The sequence below is a fragment of the Lathyrus oleraceus genome, chromosome 1 (assembly GCF_024323335.1).
Source record: "Lathyrus oleraceus cultivar Zhongwan6 chromosome 1, CAAS_Psat_ZW6_1.0, whole genome shotgun sequence".
NCBI classification, from domain to species: Eukaryota; Viridiplantae; Streptophyta; class Magnoliopsida; order Fabales; family Fabaceae; genus Lathyrus; species Lathyrus oleraceus.
Genome location: NC_066579.1, coordinates 406979272 through 406990043, shown reverse-complemented (window position 1 = coordinate 406990043; position 10772 = coordinate 406979272). Strand labels below are relative to the sequence as shown.

Below are 10772 nucleotides of genomic sequence, written 5' to 3'. Positions count from 1 at the left end.
TTTTGAAGCTTTTTTTAGCCTTAGACAGCGCTTTAGACCAATTGTCATAACAACATACCATTATACAAGTCCACGATAACATTATATTCATAATTCACAAAACTAACCAATATAACAAAACAAAGCCAAATTAAGTTACACATCCACTCAAGTCCAAATTGAAACTAACATTTTGATTTGTAACTAACCATTGCATTTCATATAAGTTTAGCATTAATTTCATGAGCATTGTAACAGATTTTGAAGGATATATAAACGAAATTCCAGTTTCACAAAAGCAATTTTCTTCATCCATTCCAATTTTTAAAGATTCACTCATTCACAAAATTCCAGTTTCACAGAAGAAATTCTTCATTCATTCATGAAGCAGAATTGTCATATATTCATCCATGAATTTTCCACAAGTCAGAAACGGCACAAATCAAAAGTTTTAGAACATACATAACAACGCCACAGTTAGCATTCCACAGGAAAATAAGTATACCCTTAATTAAATCCTAATAACTACACATAGACATCATTGAAACTCGCTAATAAAAAATTACCAAAAGTGCAAGAATTAACCGTGGCAGCCCACCCCAATTCGGTACAGATGCAAATTCTGAAATCAGTTCGAAACCAAGGTAGTACATCCTGCATAATTATCACAACAGAACGAATGTTGTAAGTTAACATTAACCAATATAACTGAATCTAACATAATCATGTAATACCGTCACTAACCCTACTTCAAGTTATTAACATGGTTTTCTAAACAACTCACAATTCAAACCATTCAAACAACTTTTTAACAACATAGCAGTATGTTATAACCATCGTAAACGACATTTTAATCGAGTTTTACTAAGTATCGGTGGCAAAATTCTCAATTAACTTCAAATCCATTACAATTATTAAGTTGTTGGCAAGTGAGCAACTCAAAACACACTAGCTAGTGCTGTCTAAAACGAGTCGTTAGCAGATTCCCAAAATTAGTCATAACAACTTAACTGATACAACTTGCTGCGGTAACAGCTCCCGACGCTCATGCCCAATGACAAGTCATGCACCAAGACAATCATTAGCATAGCGGAAAGTTTCAGCAAGTAAGTTCTACATCAAATAATCAGGCAAGTGTTTGGTCATGGTCTTGGCCTTCACTAATAATGTTTCTGATACTAATAGGCCATGACAGATCTCATCACCAACTTGCTAACAGATTTACTAACATCAATCTAACCTTTTGTAGTAACATAATTTCAAAGCAATCGATTATAAATAAAACTAACAGAGTCAAAAAATGGGAAATAACTAACAGCAGGACTTTGACTAACAGTTAAGTTTTTTTTTCTAATTTCATAATAACCATGACTAACTAGTTCTCTAACTTAACCTAACTAATTTTAAATTGATTTGACAGACTTGTAACTAACAAAACAAACTAACATTTTAACAGCAGAACTTCCAACCACAACAAACCTTCATAGAAGTAACGTGCAAATCCAGCTGAACTGCAAGCTAAGGTCCAATTTTGACTTATCCCTGCAAGCAATACAACTATTTTAACTGATGGAAATAATTAATAGAAAATCAATTCACATATAAAATTAACTTGCAACTAACAGAGTTTTAACAAAAATCCTAACAACCTGCCCTAACATAACTAACCTGCCCGATCCGTTGCCCGATTTGGTTGAGAATACCATGTATATAACAGTGCAATCAGAAGCTTTTCTAGTTTTTTCATTCCTCACCTTCAATCTTCACTCTTCACTCTCAAGCTCTCTACCCTCATATTCAGAATCGGTTGCTTTTTGCTCAAAGATTAGAGCTCATTCTTCACAGTTCATCTCTGAGAAGCTCACTTCACTTCCCTCTCGCGTGACCACTTCGCCACGTAACCACCGCAGTGATGACTCTGCAATTCCATAACACAGTTCAGAAGAGTTGAAGAAGAAGAAGAATCGCAATCACAGTTGAGAAGAATAAGATACATAGCGAGTGACACAACAAGAGGAAGAGAAGCTAATACCTGCGATTCTCTGAAAATCCACCGCACCGGAATTCTGAGCCGGATTGGAGTTGGATCCAAATTCGATCTTCCATTCGCAATTGGTGTTTAACATTAAAAGTAATCTGTTCAATTATAAGGCATTAGTTGTCAAAAGTTACTAACAATGGAAAATCCAAGTCTTGAGACATGAGAGTTTGGGCAGTCAGCTGTTAACCTTAACACCATCCAACTTCAAACATAATTATGATTTTGAAAATATATAACAAAAGAAGCAGAGAAAACAAAGAACAAGAGATAACCTGAATCCGTGCTCCGGTAGAAGCTTGCATACTCTTAATTGTTTCTCCTCCTTTACCAATTATAAGGCCGACCTAAGAAACCAAATCAACTATAAACAAAACACTGTAGAAAGTACATGGGTGTACATATTTCGGGCAACTTTGCACACCTTATTGTTTGGGATTTGCATCGAAAATTCATCACCCCCAGATTGTGCAGCCATCCGTCTAGTACCACCACCGGCAGAAGCCCCGACTTCAGCCTAGTAAAGAAGCAACTCTTATCAGTGATGTTAATGGTTACATTTCCCCCAGATTATTACAGTTAAAAATCAGTAGAAAACAACCATCGTCAATGACGCTTCACTAACAGGTTACAGTTAAGGCCATTCGACTTTGAAGATCATTTTAACAAATTCAGCACAAAACAATCATACTAAAGTTACAAAATCAGTTCAAAACAAATACTGTCAGCAATATTTCACTAGCAGGTTACAGTTGCAGTCATTCAAACCTCACTAGAGCAAATTAACCAGAAAACACACCATATTACAAATAGAAAGTCAATTCAAAACCACTCTTATCAGTGAATTTTCCCTGGCAGGATACAGAGCGCACTAATTCCAATATAATTTAAGCAAATTTATCATTAAACATTTCACATTGCATTTACAAAATCAGTTGAAAACAACTCTAACCAGTGATATTTCACTAACAGGCCAAAGTTACAGTGATTCCACAACATAATTAGAGAAAATTTAAAACAAACCTCAGCAAGGACTTCATTGATAAGTTTCTCAGCAGAAGCAACAGCATCAGAAGTACCCATAAGCTCAACCATCCTCGTAGTAGAATTAGGATCCGCATCCATATCACGAGTAACCTGAATCTTAGCCCCAGACTGCAACTGAAGATACTTAATAGTCTCACCTCCTTTCCCAATAAGAACCCCAACCCTACCATTAGGTATCTCAATCTTCTTACTAGAACCACCATAAGAACCAGCTGAATATTGCGGCTTCAAATCGTAAGAATCGAAGCCAGATTGAGGAGCACCATTATCGGACTTGGAACGTTTAGGATCGAAGGAAAGTGGAGGAGCGCCGTCGGTGACACTGAGGAGCCGAGCGGCGGCTTCTTGAGCTTTCTGTTTAGCGTTTGCGACTTCGAGTTGAATGTCAGTGGCGGTGGGTTGGTCTTCGTATTTGCGTTTTAGGGCGTATTGTGGTTCTTCCGCCATCGTGACAAACCCTACCAATTCCATGCCTTAGACTGAGAACGAAAATAGAAGTCTGAAATTTAATTTTAATTAGACCTTAGACAGCGCTTTTGTGGAAAGCGCTTTCTAAGATATGCCTTAGACAGCGCTTTCCAAAAGCGCTTTCTAAACCCCCCCTTAGACAGCGCTTTTGGTTTTAATTTTTTTTTTTTAATTTAAAGACTTTAGACAGCGCTTTATCAAAAGCGCTGACTAAGGTCTATATTTAAAAGCGCTGTCTAAGGGGGGGTCTTAGACAGCGCTTTTAGACCCCCTTAGACAGCGCTTTCATTATTTTTTTGGAACATTTTCCGTGTTTTATTTTAATTTTAACCTTAGACAGCGCTTTCTTTTAAAAGCGCTGTCTAAGATGCGCTGTTAAAAGTCATTTTTGGCGTAGTGATATCTGCAAATGATGTCTCTCTTGAGAAATCTGGCAACGACCTGCTTCGTCACGTTCGTATAAGAGGCTGCTTCCACCCACTTGGTGAAGTAATCAATAGCCACTAATATGAATCTATGCCCATTCGAAGCCGTAGGCTCTATCTTCCCAATCATATCAATACCCCACATAGCAAACGGCCATGGGGACGACATTAAGCTCAACGGATTTGGAGGCACGTGCACCTTATCAGCATAAATCTGGCATTTATGACACTTCCGCACGAAATTAAAACATTGGGCCTCCATTGTCATCCAATAATAACCTGCCCTCAGCAGCTTCTTTACCATCGCATTCCCACTGGCATGGGTATCGAACGAGCCTTCATGAACCTCTTTCATCAATTGGCTTGCTTCTTTATCATCAACACATCTGAGCAAGACCCAATCAAAATTTCTCTTGTACAAAACCCCATCCTTGTTCAGGTAGAACACCATGGCCAACCTCCGCATAGTCTTTCGGTCCTTCTTCGATGCTCCCTCAGGATATTCTTGAGTCTCTAGATAGCGCTTGATATCGTAATACCACGGCTTCTCATCATCAGACGTTGTATCAACAGCAAACACATAAGCCGGTCTATCCAGACGACCTACCTCCACGCTGGGGAACTGATTCCACCATTGCACTTTAATCAAGGCAGCCAGTGTAGCCAAAGCATCTGCCAAAGGATTCTCCTCTCTGGGCACATGATGCATCTTCACCTTGGTGAAAAACGTCAACAATCTCCTCGTATAATCTCGATACGGCACTAAATGAGATTGATGCGTATACCATTTTCCGTTAACTTGATTTACCACCAGAGCTGAATCTCCATATATGACAAGGTTCTTGATCCTCAAATCAATCGCCTCCTCAATCCCCAATATGCAAGCTTCGTATTCAGCCACGTTGTTGGTGCACTCAAATGTTAGCCGGGCAGCAAAAGGAATGTGAGATCCTTTCGGCGTAACCAAAACAGCACCAACACCGCTTCCATTCACGTTAACGGCCCCATCAAACATCAGAATCCATTCGGATTCAGGGTCAGGCCCCTCCTCCGGGATTGGTTCCTCGCAATCTTTCGATTTGAGAAACATGATGTCCTCATCAGGGAATTCAAACTTCATCGGTTGATAATCCTCAATAGGTTGCTGGGCGAGGTAATCAGACAATACACTCCCCTTGATCGCCTTCTGAGAGGTATACTGTATATCATATTCTGTCAAAATCATTTGCCATCTCGCAACCCGTCCGGTCAATGCTGGCTTCTCAAAAATGTACTTGATTGGATCCATCTTGGAAATCAATAAAGTGGTATGAACCAGCATATACTGCCTTAGTCGGCGAGCAGCCCAGACCAAAGCACAGCAAGTTTTCTCGAGCAGTGAATATCTTGTTTCACAGTCGGTAAACTTTTTGCTAAGGTAGTATATGGCATGCTCTTTTCGACCAGCCTCGTCATGCTGCCCCAATACACACCCCATAGACCCCTCGAGGACCGTCAAGTACAGAATTAACAGTCTTCCCTCCACAAGAGGCATCAGAATCGGAGGCTCCTGCAAATACTCTTTTATTTTTTCAAATGCCGCTTGGCAATCATTATTCCACCTGACCGTTTGATCTTTTCTCAACAATTTGAATATCGGTTCACACGTGGCTGTTAGGTGAGATATGAACCGTGAAATGTAGTTCAATCTACCTAAGAAACCACGAACCTCCTTCTCTGTTCTCGGTTCAGGCATTTCTCTTATTGCTTTTACTTTTGCAGGATCAACCTCGATTCCTTTCTCGCTTACAATGAACCCCAGCAATTTACCGGACCGCACTCCGAAAGTGCACTTGTTCGGATTCAACCTCAGTCTGAACTGTCTCAGCCGGTCGAACAACTTGGCCAGATCTACCAAATGCCCTTCTTCTGTTTGGGACTTTGCTATCATGTCATCAACATAGCATTCAATTTCATGATGAATCATATCATGAAACAAAGTCACCATGGCCCTCTGATAAGTAGCACCGGCGTTCTTGAGACCAAATGGCATCACCTTGTAACAAAAGGTACCCCATGGTGTAATGAACGTTGTTTTCTCCATATCATCTGGCGACATTTTGATTTGATTATAGCCAGAAAAGCCATCCATGAAGGAAAACACCGAGAATTGAGCTGTATTATCTACCAACACATCAATGTGAGGTAGCGGAAAATCATCCTTCGGACTAGCTCTGTTCAAATCTCGGTAGTCCACACACATTCTCACCTTTCCATCTTTCTTCGGGACTGGCACGATGTTCGCAACCCATGGCGGATAATTAGTGACAGCAAGGAATCCAGCATCCCACTGCTTCTGCACTTCCTCTTTAATCTTCATCGCCATGTCAGGTCGAGTTCTGCGCAATTTCTGCTTCACCGGAGGACAATCTGCTCGCAACGGTAGCTTGTGCATAACGATATCGGTATCCAACCCTGGCATATCTTGATAAGACCAGGCAAAGATGTCGACATACTCTTTCAACAATGCCACCATTATGCTCTTGACACTTTCCTCCAAAGCAGCCCCGATCTTCACTTCTTTTTTGACCTCGTCGGTACCCAGATTCACCGTTTCAATATGCTCTTCATGCGGCTGAATCACCTTCTCCTCTTGTTTTAACAACCTGGCTAACTCCCCTGATAGTTCACAATCTTCTTCGTCTTCTTCTTCAGCATGATAGATTGGATTGTCGAAGTCATACGAGGGTGTAACAGGATTGTTATCAATGAGATCCGGAGAATGATCGCATCTGCATGAATGTTGATTCATGCATTGCTTAGAACCGGTGTGAGACAAATTGAAAAGAAAAATGAAAACATTGCCATTTTTATTTTGTTTTTATTTTTAAACTGCAAAAATAAATGAAAAACAGGGAACACCGCTTTTAACTGAAAAAAAATCCTTTTATTAATGATGCGAATTTGCAAATTTAGACATTAAGTGGCCCTTACAATGGACCATTACGTGTCGGGCAACACGTATGGCTTTCATGCAAATAAACTGAAAACAAGAAAAGTATTACTCTTCCAGCAGAGTGACCCGGATGATCTTTTCAGCCTTCCAGTTCTGGATTCCCATCCCTGGCGCGCACGGCTTTATCCACCGGTCCATGTCGCAGTCACTATCAGCGTCGTCACTCATCATGCAGATGTGATCCGGATCAAGCATTCCGGCACTAGTGAAGGTGACCGACGTACGACGTCCTCTGCCTTGTCCCGAGCCTCTGTTCGGCTGATACCCCACTCCGAAGCGGTCTTTCTTCGCAGAGATGTCCATCATTCTGCCCCAACCAGGAGCCTCTCCATTCTTCACCACCTCAGCGGCCTGCTTGTACGAAGCAATGGACGGTTTCTCTTCTTCCTTGGCAAAAAGAGCATTTTCTACCTTAACGGTTTCGAACGCTTGACTCGGCGTCTCCCAGATTTCGCCGTCCATTTCCACATACTTGAATGATGAAAGGTGGCTAACAAAGATGTCTTCCTCCCCACACACAGTAACAACCTGTCCTTCCCAGATGTACTTCAGCTTCTGGTGCAAAGTCGAAGTAACTGCCCCAACAGCATGGATCCATGGGCGACCCAACAAGCAACTGTATGCCGGCTGGATATCCATGACATAGAAAGTCGACTTGAACACCTCTGGGCCTATCTTCACCGGAAGCTCAACTTCTCCAAACACGGCCCTCTTCGACCCATCAAATGCCCGCACTATTAGATCGGTCGGAGTCAGAATCAGCCCGTCACAATTCAACTTAGCCAGAGCCTTCTTCGGCAACACATTCAATGAGGAGCCGGTATCAACCAGCACATGCGAAAGCACAGCTCCTTTGCATTCCATTGCAATGTGTAGAGCCCGGTTATGATTTCTCCCATCCACAGTCAGATCCATGTCTGTAAAACCCAACCCATGGCTGGCATGCACGTTAGACACGACCGTTTCCAACTGGTTAATCGTAATCTCTTGAGGAACATAGGCTTTCTTCAAGATTTTCAATAGAGCCTCTCTATGCCCCTCAGAGCTTAACAGCAACGACAGAATCGATATTTTGGAGAGAGTCTGCTGCAGATGGTCCACCAACTTGTACTCGGACTTTTTGATGATTCTAAGAAACTCCTCTGCATCATCATCAAGTTTTTCTTCCGACCCCACAGGCGCCGGTGTCACTACTGGAGTACCATCATTAACCACTGCTTTCCCTTTTGCCCTGGCTAAAGCCTCGGCCTTTTCTTTTTTCTCTTTCTCTCCTTCTCCTCCCCTCAAGGCATCAGGAGCAAATAATCTTCCACTGCGAGTGAAACCGCTGGTACCGGAATTATCCACCTTTGAAACGGTGGTTTCACTTGCAGTCTGGTCTTCTACCTTCTCACCGTTACAGTAAACTTCTCCACCATAATGCCATGGCACGGCATCATCTTTGTCGTACGGAATCGGTCCAGGTACCGTGATGGTAACTGGAGCCGCTTCAGCAAGAGTAGACAAATCCACCGGATCAAAGTATATTGTTATGGTGGAGACCTCATCTTTCCCCTTACCAGCCTTCTCAATCAAGATACTCCCCTCGTCCATCAGACCCTGGACAGTCTTCCTCAACAATTCGCACCCATTGACAGAAAGAATGCACTCAGCACACTCACAACCACAGCCCGGGTAGACCCCATTCAACAACAACTGCCTCTTAACCTCAGCCAGAGGAGTCTTCAACTGATCCACACTTGACAGCCCCACTCTATTCTCTTCAGAAATGGCATTCACCCCCCTTTGACCATGCGCAGGCATGGGATTAGCATTGACGTTGGGAGATGGTGCGAAGTTGATTGCTTTCGAATCCACCAGGTCTTGAACTACGTGCTTAAAAGCTTTGCAGTTCTCTACATTGTGTCCGGGAGCACCCGAATGGAATTCGCATTTGGCATTTTCATCATAATTAGCTGGCCTTTGATCAGGTCTCAAAGGTGCCAGAGTCCTCAACTGTACTAGCCCCAAATCCATCAACTTCTTCAACAGAAAAGAATAAGTCACAGGAGGCCTGTCAAACTGCCTGTCATTCATTCGGCCCCTGACTTGGTACCCGGCCCTCTGTGGCCTCTGCTGAAACGGTTGCCTTTGTTGTTGTTGAGATTGTTGTTGTTGCTGTGCAGGCTGATTTTCAGCAGGAATAGTTACCGCAGCAGTGTGCTGGAAGTAACGATCCCTACTGGGTCCTCTCTGTGCATACACCGCACTGGTATCTCCCTCTTTCTTCCTCTGACCATTACTGAAGGGCTTCTTCGATCCTGAAGAAGAAGTGTTACCCTGAATCTTCCCGAGCTTCAGCCAGCTCTCTATCCTCTCCCCAGCCACAACTATATCAGAAAAGTTGGTCACCGGACAACCAACCATCCTCTCAGCATAAGCCCCTTGCAGAGTCCCCATGAAGAGATCAGACATCTCTCTGTCAACCAGTGGAGGTTGCACTCTGGCAGCCAACTCCCTCCATCTCTGGGCATATTCTTTAAACCCTTCATTATTCTTTTGAGACATACCCTGCAGCTGGGTACGACTCGGGGCCATATCAGCATTGAACTGATACTGCTTAAAGAATGCGTCCCCAAGATCTTGCCAATTCTTAATGTCTGAGGACTTGAGCTTGGTGTACCACTCCAGTGAGCCTCCGGACAGGCTGTCCTGGAAGAAATACATCCACAGCTTCTGATCCATGGTGTAAGCTGAGATCTTACGGACAAACGCCTGCAGATGAGTCTCAGGGCATGAACTCCCATTGTACCGATCAAACGCGGGCGCTTTGAATTTTTGCGGGATTACAATCCCCTCTACCAGCCCCATGTTTGACATGTTAACCACCCCAGGAGTGGCATAGCTCTCCAAGGCCCTGATCTTTTCAGCCAGCAGCTGAATCTCTTTGTTCTGCGGCGGGGCACCATACTGACCAAATGGCTCATTATGCATCGAGAACTGATCAGCCTCCCTGTCTTCCTCTCTGTCGTCCTCGACCCCGAAGAAAGGTGGGAACAGACTATCTTTCAGATTCTGACCCGGTTGACCACCCGCAGCACCAAAACCTCCAGCAGTGTTATTCACTATACCGACTGTTGTCCTCTTACCGCCGTCTCGAGAACCACCCAGCCCCTGGTTGGAGACACCATCCAGGTTGACACCACTGTTTGCTGCTGAAGCCCGCTCGAGCTTCTCGACTTTATCCGCTAGAGCCTTCTGACCAACTGCAAAGCCTTGCATGATGTTGATCAGTTCGTTCATCTTGTCTTTCAGCTCAAGGATATCAGTATTTGGGAGATCCATCAATCTAGGAGTATTGCGGCGCGTGAAGTATCTGTGCGGACGGGTTGAGTGCAAAGGTACAGTTCTGCGAGCATGAGCAATGATTCCTGAAACAATCAAGCACGTTAGCAACAGATACCTGCAAAATAAAACACAAGTTATTATGATCATGCATGAATGCAGTGTTTATCCACATGAGGAACACTTTGTTTCTCGATCCTGGCTTCATCGAGACAAATAATAATCCGGCAGCAATTTTCTGATATTCGTCATTTGATTTCATCATACAGATCAGAGATATATGATTTAGCAAAATACCCCCAACCATGTGTGTGTGCTATGTGAGTGCATACGATAAAGCAAATAAAGCTTGAAGATCAATCACTGAATGAAAATCACCATCACATAACAAAATGCACAATAAGTGCCATAGTCATACATCAAATCAGATACAAATCTCCAGAATCGGGAAAGAAATACAAACAAATGAATTCCGTCAACAAGCCTGACGGTAATC

General features: G+C 43.0%; 1 long non-coding RNA gene across 1 annotated transcript; it reads right to left on the bottom strand.

The window, feature by feature from the left end:
• Positions 1 to 1293: 1293 nt before the first annotated feature.
• LOC127075963 (uncharacterized) lies at positions 1294 to 2212 on the bottom strand. Its single transcript, XR_007786727.1, has 3 exons — positions 2012 to 2212; positions 1648 to 1897; positions 1294 to 1521 (listed from the first exon to the last, which is right to left on the bottom strand). It is a non-coding gene; the product is annotated as an uncharacterized LOC127075963 (long non-coding RNA).
• Positions 2213 to 10772: the final 8560 nt, after the last annotated feature.